Below are 15,187 nucleotides of genomic sequence, written 5' to 3' on the forward strand. Positions count from 1 at the left end.
CTAAGCCCAGGAGGGGATGGGGCAAAGTTTCAGCTGTTGATTCCTGTTGCTCAGTGCAACCACATTATTTTGCCTGGGGCGGCATATGCATAAATCATTGTCAAGAGACAATGATTTAAACTATGGAAGTGGGGCCTGCAATAGAATGTTGCAGTGTGGAGTGCCCCTTTTGGGGATTGCTGGCGAGCCATGCCCCTTTTCACCAGATCCCATCCCATCCCACCCCCAAGTCAGCCAGCATTCTGTGCTCACTGATCATGGGCGACTGGGGAGGCAGGTTGCGTCTCCCCCAGATAGTTTCTACTTCTGCAAACTTTGGGGTTCGCCTGAGCCTGTTGATAAGACTGTCAGAAGAGCCTGTGTGCTGGATCAGGCCATGGGCCTTTCCAGTCCAGCATCCTGTTCTCACAGTGGCCAATCTAACACTCCAGTTCCAATCTTATAACTCCTATCAGGCCGAGAAAGCATGGCCAATGGCCAGGGATGGTTAAATTGTAGCTCAGCAACATCTGGAGGGCCAGAGGTTCCCAAACCTATCCTAACCACTCCCAGCAACCATGGAGTTTGCTCCCACTAGATATTGTGGCAGCTGCCAACTTGGATGGCTTTAGAAAGGGAATTACAGTATGCAACTTAATGAATGACAACTTTCAATAGGGACAGATGTAAGTTTCTGCATTTAAGCAGAAAGAACCAGATGCACAAATACAAGATGGGGGGCACATGGATTACTAGCAGTACATGTGAAAAGGATCTAGGGGTCTTAGTGGACCACAAGGTTAACATGAGACAGCAGAGTGATGCAGCATCAGCATCAGCAAAAAAAAAGAGGCAATGCTATTCTATAATATCCAGGACAAGAAAAAGTAATAGTACCCGTCTATTCTGCCTTGGTCAAACCACACCTGGAGTACTGTGTCCATTTCTGGGCACCACAATTTAAGAAGGATGTTGAGAAGGTGGAACCTGTGCAGAAGAGGGCAACCAAGATGATCAAGGGACTGGAAACCAAGCCTTATGAGGAACGGTTGAAGGAGCTAGGTATGTTTAGCCTGGAAACAAGGAGACTAAGAAGAGATACAATAACCATCTTCAAATATCTTAAGGGTACATGTCACAGGGAAGATGGAACAAGCTTGTTTTCTCCTGCCTTGGAGGGTAGGACTTGAACCAGTGGCCTCAATTTACAAGAAAGGAGATTCTGACTAAATGTTCTAATGGTAAGAGCTGTTTGACAGAGGAACGGTCTCCATCAGGAGTCTCCTTCCTTGGAGTATTTAAGCAGCGGCTGGATGGCCATCTGTCCTGGATGTTAGCTGAGATTCCTGCATTGCAGGGGGTTGGACTAGATGACCCTTGGAGCCCTTTCCAACTCTACAGTTGTATGATTCTATGACAGAACTATCAGTAACAACTAGCCATGACGACCCTGAATACCAGTGGGGAAGTGCTCTTGCACTTAAACCTTACTTGTGGACTTTGATAAGCATCTAGTTGGCCCTTGTGAGATCAGGATGCTGGACTCGATGGGCCTTTGGCCTGATCCAGCAGACAGGCTCTTCCTTTGTTCTTCTGGAAGGGAGAAGGTCTTGCACCGCTTTCTCACTTGCACCCTCAGCGTTTCCAAATACGAGCTCTGAGGTTGCCATCCAGCAGGAATTTTACAGGCCGGATAGAATTTCAAACCTCCAGGCCTGTTGGCAGAGCAAGATAAGCTGGTGTTGGGCTGTGGGTGTTTGCTGCTGGTGCTAGCTGGAATTCCCAGTTCTTCAGCCGTTGCGGTCTGGAAAGGAATCCACAGTAACACAAGAAGCTGCCTTATACTAAGTTAGACCGTCAGATCATCTGATTCAATATTGTCTACACGGATTGGCAACAGCTCTCGAGGGTTTCAGTGTGGGGGCATTGCAAGCCTAGCTGGGAGATCAAATCCGGGACCTTCAGCAGACAGTGTAGATGCTGTACCCACTGAGCCACATATGCCACCAGAATTGATCCTTTTTTAATTTTTTAAAACTTTTCTTATAACAAGTAATATATGAAATAATGCACACAGCTTGAAGACATTTAAACAGCATATAACACTGCACGGTAACATCAAATCCCAGGTACAAGTGAGCAGAAGGATTTCTATATTATATTTTTTTCCTGGCATTTGTTGTCATCTTGGAGAATGTCCTTCATGGTAAGCATGCAGAACCGTTGAAATAATTTCTGAGAGTGTGCAAAGTAGGCCTGCTTTGTTATTGCCCGCGTCGCTGGCCGTTGGGGTGAGAAAACAACTGCTTGCTCAAGGCCACCTCGTGAGGTCATGAGCTGAGGCGAGACTCGAACCCAGGGCTTCCTGGTTTGTGGCCCGGCCTCTTTGCCACTGCAACCCGAGCAATGATCTGCTGCAATGTCATCGCCAATTGCCTCAAGCTGTAAATAGGAGTGTGTTGTGAAGCGGCTGCGTCGTTGCCGCGTTCCCATTCCCAAAGCCCGGCATTTTTTGCCTGTGACCCAGCCAGACAGTCATTACGTCCCTCTGCGGAATGGTTTCCTTCTGAGGTGCTATAATTGGTGTCCGACTCACTCGCTTACTCAGACAGCGAGCCCATGTCGCCACATGTGCAGGAATGTGGTTGGCATCTCTGGGGTGCATCATGCTTCCTCTCCCCGCTGCCATCTCCCTGGTTACCGAAAACGTAACTAACTTTTCCCTGCTTCCGATTGGCAGGAAGGCCAGCCGGGATCAAGTTCTCCTCCATGTGGGAGGGACTGGCTTCAACGGCAACTGTGAGAGAGGCCTTCGGATGCGGCAGCACAGCAAAGATGTCAGTGCTCTGCTCTGCCTGTGGGATACCAATGAGTCAGTTAAAAATATCTTATTTATGAAATGCCATGTCACAAAAGAAAACAGCAGGCTTTGTGCTTCAAGAGTTATCTTGAAAATTTCAAGTTGCCTTGAAAAATTACTATCCCAAGGTTACAAAAGTTGTGTGCCACCTGCTGAAAGATACCAAGATCCTAGGACAGGGGTGCCCAAACTTTTTCAGAGAGGGCCAGATTTGATGAAGTTAACATTTGTGAGGGCCGACTAAAGTTGTTGAGCTTTTTAAAGGATTTTACCCCAGGATATATACTGCCACAGGGGCCAGATTAAATCGACCGGCAGGCCGGATTAGGCCCCCAGAACAGACTTTGGACATGCCTGTCCTAGGGGAGAATCGCAGCACAGCGGAGAATGTTGTAGGTTTAAGAAATGCGGTTTATTCACCTATTTGCACCTTCGGTCTGCAGGGAGGGAGTCCGTATCTCCCAGCATGGTCATTCCAAAAGGAGCTTGTCCCCCACAGCAGTGCAGCCAGCCTGCCCAAGATGGATCCCAGTCTTTTTTCTTCCCTCTTCTTCCCAGAACACCCCACTAAAAAACTCTCTTTTCCTGTCACCTCACACCCAGTTACCCTAAAGGTAAAGGTAAAGGGGACCCCTGACCTTAGGTCCAGTCGTGACCGACTCTGGGGCTGCGGTGCTCATCTTCCTTTATTGGCCGAGGGAGCTGGTACACAGCTTCCAGGTCATGTGGCCAGCATGACTAAGCCGCTTCTGGCAAACCAGAGCAGCGCACGGAAACGCCGTTTACCTTCCCGCCGAAGCGGTACCTATTTATCTACTTGCACTTTGACGTGCTTTCAAACTGCTAGCTTGGCAGGAGCAATGGGAGCTCACCCCGTCACGGGGATTTGAACCGCCAACCTTCTTATTGGCAAGTCTTAGGCTCTTTGGTTTAACCCACAGTGCCACCCACGTCCCTCCCAGTTACCCTAGCAATCTGCAAAAAAACCTCAGGGCAAGGGGGAAGGACAGTTCTCTTGCATTGCCAATGGCTCTCAGTGGCCATGTGTGGTTTCGTAATGGCCCTAGCTTGGCCACGTCATTTTGCATAGGCTAGCTCAGGAATTCCTCTGCCGTTTGTGTATCTCCCTTCACTTCCCAAATAACCAAAATCCTACCATTATTAATTTCTAGAGTTTAGTGGGGAAGATCCAAGTTCACAAAGCGACTCCAAGCCAATCACTTCCCTGTCCCATCTCTCCCACGCAGTTGGAGTCCGGACTATCCCTCTCCCTGTCCTTCCTGAAGGGGTTGGAGGTAAGAGGCCCAAAGTTACAGATCCGGGGGCCCCTTTCCTTCTTGGTGTGTGTGTTTTGGGTATGACAGACATTAGAGGTGGGGGATCTTAAAAATGCCCCCCTTGCAACAGGAACCCGAGTGACAGGAGCGATCCAGCCGTAAATCACACTGGGCAAGTTGGACTTAGCAAAAACAGAATCTGCACAGGAGTTTCAGGCCTAATGAGCACAGCGACTCATCTCTGGCAGGTCTTTTCCCCATGAAGCAGTTGTCGAGACCTCCCCCCTTCTCTCCAGGGTTTTCCCCAAGGAATCTGAGACTGTACCTGTGTGAAGCTAACATCTCCTCCGCCCTCTTCATGCCTCTTCCGGTTCTGGAAGACCAGGGGAGAGGGGAGCTTGTTGCAGCAGGAGGGAGAGACCTCCTTGGCTCTTCACCAGCCAGACGCATCTCTGCTTCTTGGTCTCTCTCCTCCCGCCCTCCTGCTTCTGGACTTTTTTTTTTTTTTGGTTACAGACTCTCTCTTCTCACTAAGCCCTGTTACTTCTCCAGCTCCCGACATCTCTTCCTCCCAGGCTTCTCCCTCTGACCGCTCATTGTCATCTTACTACCAATCCCTTGCCCCTGAGCCTTCTTCCCTTTTGGTTCCCCAGGTGGTTCCTCCCACCATTCCTCTGTCTCTAACCACTCTGGGATGCCGAATCTGCTCTTCCGTACCAAGCAGGTTTCCCCACACAGTCAAGCTGTGCCCCAAACCTCCGCCACTCCTCCCCACCCCACCGATCCCTCTTCTTTAGCCCCTAGCCAGGGCCTTGACCCACGCACACCGGAGGCAATGAGCAGCAACCCCAGCTCAGCAGCAGGAAAAGCAGCAACACCATCACTGGGTCTCTTCCACTCTGGGAACTTGGGGTGGCCCTCAACTAGCCCTCTTCTCCCTCCTTCCTGGCGGTGTAGGGCAAGGACAGAGCTGGATTTAAGGCAGCACGATCGTTTCCCCTGCATTAGGTGTGGATCCAAGGGGCACCTTCTCAAACACTTGCCCAGCTTCGGGAAAGGCGTGAGGGCATTTTAAACTGTGACATTTTAAGCTGTTGAGGTGCTCTCTCTCTCTCTCTCTCTCTCTCTCTCTCTCTCTCTCTCTCTCTCTCTCTCTCTCTCCCCCTCTCTCCCTCTCCCCCCTTCTCCTTCTCTTTCTCTCTCTCTTTCTCTCCCTCCCCTCTCTCTTCCTCTCCCTCTCCCTCTCTCTCTCTCTCTGTGTATAAAAAAAACCATGGGGACTAGGGAGTGGAATGGAGTATCCTGGGAAAGGACAGGGCTGGTTGGCCGGAACCCTAAACAGGAGCACTTCACACTGCAACATTTTGTTGCACGTCCCTCTTGCTGTATTATTTGAAGCAGTGTTTACGGTGTCTTGTGGTGGTTTTCATGAGGAAACCCAAAATGGTTACCCCCGTCTTGCCGACTGGGATAGTAGCAGAAGGGCTGGAGTGCAGGAAGCAAAGCACCTAGGCCCTAGCCTGAGAGTGTGGGTGATATTTTAGTCAGGGGTTCCTTGGTTGGCTGTTCCACATGCAACCAAGCACCCACGACAGGTTCACGACACCTGCTACCCATCGCAAGGTGCGCTCGTTACAGCCACAGAGCTGGCCTCGCCTTCCCCAGATCAAAGTGAGGCCAACGGCAAGGTTTGGGAGCGGGGTTGATGGGTTGCTGCATGCTCTCATGCGCTTGGGTGAATCGCTGACTCCAGACCAATGACGCCAGCCTCGTGTTGTTTGCGCCGTGTGTAGAATGTTGCCAGACCGGTTTGCTGGGAGGTTGGAAGAGCAGCACTCGGGTATCAGTTGCGTTCTGGCTGACATCCTGACCATTTTGCCTTGGGGGGGAATTGCGGCGCTTTCGATTAGTGCGCTTGCGAACTCAAAGGTCTAAGCTTCTTAAGCTGGTGGGCTTGAAATCCACTGGAAATCCACCCACAACTGACTGTATCGTCAACACAAGAGACGAATTTCAAGATCAGCTTCCCCTCTGGCCCCCTACCGATCCGAAAGACATCCATGACCTGATCGTCAACCTTAAAACAGGGAAAGCGCCTGGGCCAGACCTGATCCCAGCAGAAGCTATAAAATACCACGCAGACTGGTGGGCCAAGGTCCTGGCGAACATCTTCGATGCAGTTAACAACTCTGGAATGATTCCGGAAGTATGGAAGGACGCTGTTATCGTTCCAATCCACAAAAAGGGCTCACCAGATGACCCGGGGAACTACAGGAACATCAGCCTGCTCTCAATAGTGGGGAAACTGTATGCCCGCTCCCTGTTGAACAGACTAATCCAATGGGCCGAAGAGAAAAAATTAATTGGGCCCGAACAAGCCGGATTCCGCCCAAAACAGTCAACAATTAATCATATTCTAATTTTACAGCATCTTGCCTGGAAATATTCCACCCCAAAAGGTGGCCAACTCTGTGTGGCATTCATTGACCTGAAGGCAGCATTCGATAGTATCCCCAGGAGCATCCTCTGGGAAAAACTCACCCGCTGGGGCATCGACAGAAGGCTTCTCTGGCTAATAATCAAACTCCATGAGAACTCAGCGGCCAGAGTGAGATTCACCCCGGAGGGTGATCTCACGAATTCAATTCCCATTAACAGAGGTGTCCGACAGGGTTGTATATTGGCTCCACTCCTGTTCAATTTGTTCATAAGTGACATGAGGACTCCCCTGATAGAGGCCCAAGAAAGGATTCATGCACCCCGCCTAGCACTTTATCGCTGCCCCTTGTTACTATATGCGGATGACGCAGTCATTCTTTCTTTTTCTAGAGTAGGTCTCAGGAGGGCCCTAAAAAATTTTGGATCATACTGTCACGCAAATTCCCTTACAATTAATTATGGAAAATCTAAGATCCTGATTTTCTCAAAGAGCCGGAAACTCCATAATTGGAGAATTGATGGGAGAGTCATCGAACAAGTCTATAGATTCCAATATTTGGGAGTCTGGTTACAACATAACCTCAGATGGAAGGCCCATGTAGCCTATGTTACAAATAGAGCCAAATCTATCTCCTTGGCGATCTTGCGATTCTTCTTCACCGATGGGGCCCTTCATATCCCATCGGCGTTGAAAGTCTTCAAGGCCAAGGTGATCCCGACGATTGCTTATGCCATCTCAATTTGGGGGACTTTTGCCAACCTATCTCACCTGGAGGTCATTCAAAATCAGTTTTTAAGAGGGATATTGAAACTGCCCAACTGTGTAAGTAATACAGCGTTACGCATGGAACTTAATATTGTATCCCTGGAAAATGCTCTGTGGAAGCACATACTTTGTCACTGGTTATCTCTATGGCACAATCTCCCAAACTTGTACTTGATACAATGTATGTGGAGAGATGATTTCCAGAGCCCATGGGTAAAAAAATTACAGCTGAAAATAATGGCAATGGGAATCTCCCCATCCAAATTACTAGAGCAGGATATAGTTCCAGCTAAAAGAACAGTAACCTGTAAGCTAGAGGAGATGGACTTGCAGCAGAAAATGATCTTGGGCAATGGTACCTGCTCACCTCTAAATCTTGGTTTATTACCCCTCTTAAGGCTCCCAAACTATTTGAATTCTTTAACTTCCTCAGCTCATAGATATGCCTTTGTAAAGGCAAGATTCAACACCTTCCCATCGAACGTGCTGAGAAATAGATTCTCCAATGGACAGATATCGCTCTTATGTGATTGTAATTGTGGGGCACCAGAATCGTTGCATCACATAATTCTTGATTGTGCTTTTCACTTATCGGCCAGGAGCAAGTTTCTTGCTCAATATCTTAAGGGAATTGCCGATGATACGACTGAAGCCAAATTGAGATATCTATTAAATGATGATGACCCCCTAAGATCACTCATGGTTGCCAGATTCTTGATCAGCGTCCTATCCCTAAAGAAGAGAAACGGACTCCTGTGTGGCTCGGATAATCCCTTTAAACCATGATCTATGCTTTAGGATGTAATTAGGTGATATCACCATTGATGTCTTCTATCAATTTATGAGCAGAGGGCGATGTTTATGCTACAAATTTGTTGTAATGTATGATGTTGGTCTTTTGTTTTTGTTTTGCTTGGTTCTTGTCTGTTTTTTTTTTTTTTTTTGTAAGTTTTGGCGGTTTTAAATTTGGAGGTTCAAGTACATTATGGTGGTATGGGAAACTGTTGTGTGACGGGCCAATGGCCGTAATAAAGATCAATTCAGGCATTCAGGCACCCACACTGCAACAAGGGGCTCCCACACAGAGCCCCTTTAGACAGGTGGGGGCTTTTTCTGCCGGTGTAATCAGTGGCGTAGCGTGGGGCGTGCAGGGGGGGCCGACCGCACCGGGCGCAACATCTGGAGGTTAGGGTTAGGGGGCGCAAATCCACGGGTTAGGGGGCACAAATTACTTGCCTTGCCCCGGGTGCTGACAACCCACGCTACGCCACTGGGTGTAATCTGTAACATGCTATTGATGCAATAGCAGTGCCTCGGTGGCGGATTTTTACTGGGCCGTCTGCACACAGTTCTGCTTTATTAGTTGCTTTGTGATGCTTCCCCAATGTTGCCATAGCTTTGCTGTCTTGAGGGGCGCTCTTGCCCTGTGATGCAAGAAAAGCTGGGCACACTGATGTAAAAAAGGGGTTTGATTCTTATAACACACACACACACTCCCTGAATATTTGTGGTATGCAAAGTTACAGTATTTCAGTAGCAAGTTACGGGACACACGTGGATTGGAAATGAAGCTGTATGTCTGCCCGAAAACCTTTGCCGATGCAAACATTGTTGAAATTGTGTCATCATGAGCACAAATCATCACTGCTGCATCACACCGTGATGCCAAAATTTTTCCAGGAAGGGAGTCTTGATGACTTGAGGCAAGTAATGGCAACATGTGATGGCATTCTTAACAAATTATTAATTGAGCAAACTTCCAAGTGTGCATGTGGATGGTACCTCCTGAGAGATACCAGAATCTGGAGTTCAAGGGCAGGTCCTTACCATATATTTAAAGCTTATTCAATGTACGGGGTGTATGGGGTTTTAGGGGAGGGGGTAGTACCTCTGGTAGGGTCGCAGGTGGCACTGTGGGTTAAACCACAGAGCCTAGGGCTTGCCGATCAGAAGGTTGGTGGTTCGAATCCCCGCAACGGGGTGAGCTCCCGTTGCTCGGTCCCTGCTCCTGCCAACCTAGCAGTTCGAAAGCACGAAGTGCAAGTAGATAAATAGGTACCGCTCCGGCGGGAAGGTAAACAGCACTTCCGTGCGCTGGTCTGGTTCGCCAGAAGCGGCTTAGTCATGCTGGCCACATGACCCGGAAGCTGTACACTGGCCCCCTTGGCCAATAAAGCGAGATTGGCGCCACAGTCCCAGAGTAGTCTGTGACTGGACCTAACGGACAGGGCTCCCTTTAGTACCTCTGATGGAGAAAGTGTTTCTGCTCCTTCTGGGGTTGTTGGTCCCCCTTTGGTCCCCACCCTGAACTCGGCTCTCAGCTGCGGCTCCTGGAAGCTGCCAGCATGTGACAGCGGCTGTACCCTGCGAACAGCTTTGACTGGCCAGCCAAACCGGGCGAGGCTAGCGGATGGGTCTCAAACCCTCATTGAGTTAGGGACTTCCCCTGTGTGTGAGGACAGGCTGACATGTACAGGCTGACATGTATGCGGTTCTTGTGCGAGTTCTTGATGGGATACCCCCCACCCCTGGGGAACTGCATGGCTTGAGAGAGGTGTAATTGGTGGTTATTAGAGCTCTGTGCAAAAGTACTTACTTTGCTCTTATTTCTGAGCTGAAAATTATGCATGCACAAATGGGGGTTTGCCCATTGTTTTTCTTTTTTAACTGTTTTTTTATTGAAAGATTTTCATGGTTGACAAAGGTACATATAGTGTCTCCATTTTCAGTTGGTAGGGTCTTTTCCACAGGTCTTTTCCACATTTGGTCTGACACACTGGTATCCTAGGCATTGTGAGATTGGGGGGCCAAGAGAGGTGGGAGAGAGAAGGGAGGGTAGTCTTCTTTCCTTCTTTTGCATAGTGAATTTGTGGAGCTTTATGTCAGCATCATACGGATAGCTTCTTTAGCTATTCATTTGTTTGTTTTTGTCGGCAGTGTGGGAGATTGGGGAGCCCAGAGCATGACTGGTTGCATTCTGCATCTGGCCCTTATCAGCACCAGCAGGTGTGGGCCCCATGCAATTTTTAACTTTTTATAATAGGCTGGTTCCCACACATAGTCATGGACCGCTCTTCATCCTTGCAAGCAAGAGGCATGAGCAGAGTTCCAGGAGACACTCCAGCTAGCAAAAAAACACCCAAAGAAGGTGCAATGTAGGACCGGTGAGGGGTGTGCCCAGAGGAGAGAGAGTGGGGCTGAGGAGGGGGGGTGCAGCCTTGGGAGGGAACCCCGGGCCTAGCCAATCCCACGGGGCTGTTGCAAGGATTAAATGGGGAGGGGAAAAACAACATGCACCACCCTGAGCTCCATGTAGAAAGCTTGGGATTTAAAAAATAATAATTGTAATTAGTGTTTTTTTAAGAGTAGGATCAGCAACTGGCAGTCAAAGGGCCAAATCTGCCCAACATCAAATGGCACTGTATGGACTCCTGCAATTGCCCATCACCCCAAGGCAAAAGAGGATTTTAAACAAACAGTAAATGAGGCAGCAGGCCACTTGCGGTGATCGCGGGGGACAACAACAGGATACGGGGCTCCGGTTTGTTGCTCCCTTGTTACACTTGCTTTCCAGGAAATAAAATTACTGCCCAGAGGTTTTGGTTTGGCGGTATGTTGGCTGAAAGCCTCCTGTGCCCTGTCATTACCTTTTCTGTAAGCACAATTATGTTCCTGTAGGCTTACTCAACGCCGAGATGATTCTGTGCCACAGAATGGTAGAAGTGACGTAATTTGCCTGGTTTTATTTTTCATAATTGTGTGCCAACCTGGACTAGAACTGGGGAAATAAGCTTCTTTGCTCCTCATTTTAGCTGACCTTTATTCCTCATCACTCGTCTCATTCTCCCCGCAAAAGAAATCTTAAGGGGAAACAGTCAGGAAAACATACTTGCTGGCCGATATGATGACAATGCTTTGTCTCCCAATGCTTGTCTTCCTAGTGTGGGGTAGAGTACTGTTATTCATGATGACTATTTTATTATTAGACTACTGTATGCTTTTTACTATGCTTTTATCATTGATGTGTTTTTAATGCCACATATTGCCCTAGGATCTTTTGATAAAGGGCAGTATATCAATGGAATAGATAATAATCATACCCAAGAGCAAATCCATTGAAAATAATGACTATGACTGTTATTGGTTCCATACGGTTCAGTGAGTCTACTCTGAGAAAGGCACAGAGGCATACAACCCATTTTATATATTAATTTTCAAATATTTTTGTAAGCATCCAACATAGGATCAAATTCCAGAAATGTCTATCCTTTCTATCCAAAGCTGCCATTCCCAGCTCTTTCCACTGGGTAATCATGAATAACCCTTTCTTCTTCATTTTAGTAGTTCCTTATAATTTGAACGATAAAGAGCCAAAGTTTCCAGATTAGCTGTTGTCTGTGTCTGTCTTATCCTCCTGGTTAATTGAGCCAGATTCCCTTTTGCTTGCTTGCACTCGTTATTTTACCAGCCCAGTTTGCCGAAGACCTTGCTGGATGAGTGACTCAGTTAAGTTCAAAATCGTCTTGAATCTACCAGAACAGACATGATACCTTCAATGGAATCTAGATGTCCATTAATCGAGTTCTGGTGCACATTCTGTCAATGGGAGCTGTTCAAATGGGCCTGAATTGAATGTTCAACAGTGATAGACCACTTTAAACGTTTGCCCATAAATGTTGTTCCTTCTGCCAAAACATTTGATGGAATGAGCAGTTGCGGGAATGGAAGGGAAATGGACAGGAGGGTTGGTAGGTGACCTGGTCGCTCTAAAATATTATAACTCAGCCCTAAGGGCAATAACTTAGAAGAACAGAAAATGGAGTCAGTAACACTTTCTGCTCTGCTATTGAGGAAAGTAAAGTAACCCTTCGATTTGTCCCGTGGGCTACCATGTGAACATGTCAGCTTCAAGCAACCGCAACCCGCTTGTCACGTATAAAACAGCCTTATTTGCAAAAGCCGCTAAAAGTATTTGTGCTAGTCATGTAAAAGAGAACACTGTAGATTGCGCAGGGGATTCATTGATTTGATTTATGGTCAATGGTTGCTTATTTCTGGATCTTTCTTAATAGGTCTTATTGGATTTGCTGGATTTGTAATGGCTTTTGGTCAAATACAATAAATGATTGATTGATTGATTGATGGAAATATTTTTGTACTGCTTAATATTTAGGGTTTCTAAGCAGTGTGTACATAAATATTTAAAAAGTGGGGGAACAGTCGAATAATTAATAACGATTAAAATTTCACTGTAAAAGCAGAAAGCTACTATAAGACGCCTTCTAGGCTTGGGGAATCTGTGGGGAAGGCCATAGCCCCATGGCAGAGTGTCGGCTCACATGCAGAAGTCCCAGGGTCAATCCAGTCAGGGCTCATCCTCACTTTTGCTTGATTGTCTGTAACTTGGACAAAGTTGTGTGTGTGTGTGTGTGTGTGTGTGTGTGTGTGTGTGTGTGTCCGTCCCTTTTGGGGCCTTTGATGAGCCCCAAATGATTTGAGGGTGCTTCCAGATCTTGCTGTTTTTGGCTGGGGTTGATTCACATACTGTCAAAGCCTCTAAAGGAGGAGAACAACCACCTTCTAAGGTAGTCTGTTCAAAAAGTTCTTCCTAATGTTTAGTTGGGATTACCTTTCTTGCCATTTGAACCCAATGTATTGGGTCCTAGCTCAGGAGCAATGGCAAACAAGCTCGCTCCATCTTCCCTGTGACATCCCTTTAAGTATCTGAAGATGATTCTCATATCACCTCCCGGTCTTATTTTATCCAAGCTAAACATACTCAGCTCCTTCAACCGTTCCTCACCTGGCTTGGTTTCCAGACCCTTTATCATCTTGGTTGCCTTCCTCTGCACACCTTCCAGCTTGTCAGTATCCAGGCCAGTCACCTGGACGCAAATGAACCTAAGCATGTGTTGGCAGCCGGCCTCATTTAAAAATAAATAAATGTTCTGGGCTAGTAACTTGCTAGTGAGGCTGTTGTGATGATGTTTGCATAACATAATCTGGCCTGCAGAATTTGCCCTTTCTTGACATTTGTCTTTGGCTCTGCGATGTGCAATAGCCTCATTGTGAGCCAGCTTTATTGTGGTTAGCCATTCACATTGGGGAGGTGTGTATGTGTGTGAGAGGTCGATCTTCATTTCTGTCACATTTTTTTATTTTTTGTAAAGCATTCTTTTGCTCTGCTAACATCATGGTTCTGGACTAGAGTCAGAAATTTTAAAAAATAACCAGAGAAGCATTTAAACACCATGCAGTATTATTTATAGGGACCAGACAAAAAACAGCAACCGCCAAACACTCCAGACGACTTCTGGTTTCCAGATGGCCTGGAATAAAACAGAGACAATGTCGGCTTGTCCTATGAGGGAGACATGCATTACTATTCAGCCTCCTCTCCAGCTCAGACCTCTTTACTTGCTGAGCTTGTCAGGTAGACTGAAGTGAACAAAGGCCTTGATTACCTTCCTCCCAAGGTGAATGGGAGTGGCCTAGCTAAGCCTGGCAGGACAGTTTACTCTATGGCATTAACCCCTTCACACATTAATTCAACTTAAGCATGTTGGTTATGTGAGGCTGCCTATCCCACAAACCCCAAAGCTTTTCGGTCTCCTCCTCACCCCACCAGAGTTCAAAATAGTCTGCTAGCCTTACTCTCGGTTGTTATCCTTACATCCCTCTGACCTGCGTACCTTGGTACCTTGGTTCTCAAACAACTTGGAACCCGAACACTGCAAACCTGGAAGTGTTCTGGTTTGTGAACTTTTTTCAGTTTGCAAACTTTTTTCAGAAGCCAAACGTGCTCCGTTTTGAGTGTTACGCTTCCAATTTGAGTGTTATGCTGAGATCTGTCTGGTTTTGCTATTTATTTTGTGTTTTTGTTTTTGCAACTCTTTTTTGTTTTTGTGACTGTGTGGAACCCAATTCAGCTACTGATTGGTTGATTTTGTGACTGTAGTACATTGTTTATTGCTTTCATTTGTATGGATCGATAGTCCCGTTAGATAGTAAAATTCGTGTTACCTTGCTGTTTTAGGGGTTGTTTTTAAAAGTCTGGAACGGATTGTTCCATTTTGCATTACTTTCTATGGGAAAGCGTGCCTTGGTTTTGGAACGCTTTAGTTTTGGAACGGACTTCTGGAACGGATTAAGTTTGAGAACAAAGGTACCACAGTAATGGGGTGGAATCAAAGACGAGGTACGGCTTTCTCATTTAGAAAAGATGCATTGTCTGAACGACCTTCTCATCAGCATGGCTGTTTATGGCATAAGAGCCCAGTTTGCAAAGGAGCCGACAACTTTATTAGCAGCCTATGCTTTGCAGCCATAGTGGTGGAGATGACAGCTTAAGAACACCTTTGTCAGGGACCCCCAGTAGATTCTGTGTTTTCCCTAGCTAGCATTGCTTTCCATTCTCTGCTGGACTGGTTTGGTACTTCCCTAATGAATTAGTTCTTTGAGCCCGTCGTAAGTTTAGATCACTGTGGCATCTTTTTTATCATGTACGGATGCCTTGGAGTAGCTATGGCATTGATAAGGTATAATGCTGTTGTTTTCATGTGGATTTTATTTTTTCAACTTACAGGTTAGTCACACGTTTCCTTTGAAGACTATGGGGAAGGGCCATGCCATAGCTCAGTGGTTAAAGCACCTGCTTTGCATGTAGAAGGTCAATCCCTGGCATCTCCAGGTAGGGCTGGCAGAGAACCCTGCCTGGAGCCCTGGAGAGCCACTGCCAGTCAGTGTAGACACTATTGGGCTATATGGATTAGTGGTTTGATTTCGAAGGAAGCTTCCTTATACTGCTCCTAAGCAGTACTGTATAAGAACAAGACTGTGTGTGTGTGTGTGTGTGTGTGTGTGTGT

The 15,187-nt window shown here is 47.0% G+C and overlaps 1 long non-coding RNA gene across 1 annotated transcript in view; it reads left to right on the plus strand.

Moving 5' to 3' along the window:
• The window catches only part of LOC309358042, a 50,323-nt gene that overhangs the window by 18,390 nt on the left and 16,746 nt on the right, over positions 1 to 15,187 (plus strand). The gene's annotated exons all lie outside the window — the stretch shown is intronic.

The sequence above is a fragment of the Podarcis melisellensis genome, assembly GCF_964234715.1.
Source record: "Podarcis melisellensis genome assembly, chromosome: 15".
In the NCBI taxonomy this organism is placed as follows: domain Eukaryota; kingdom Metazoa; phylum Chordata; class Lepidosauria; order Squamata; family Lacertidae; genus Podarcis; species Podarcis melisellensis.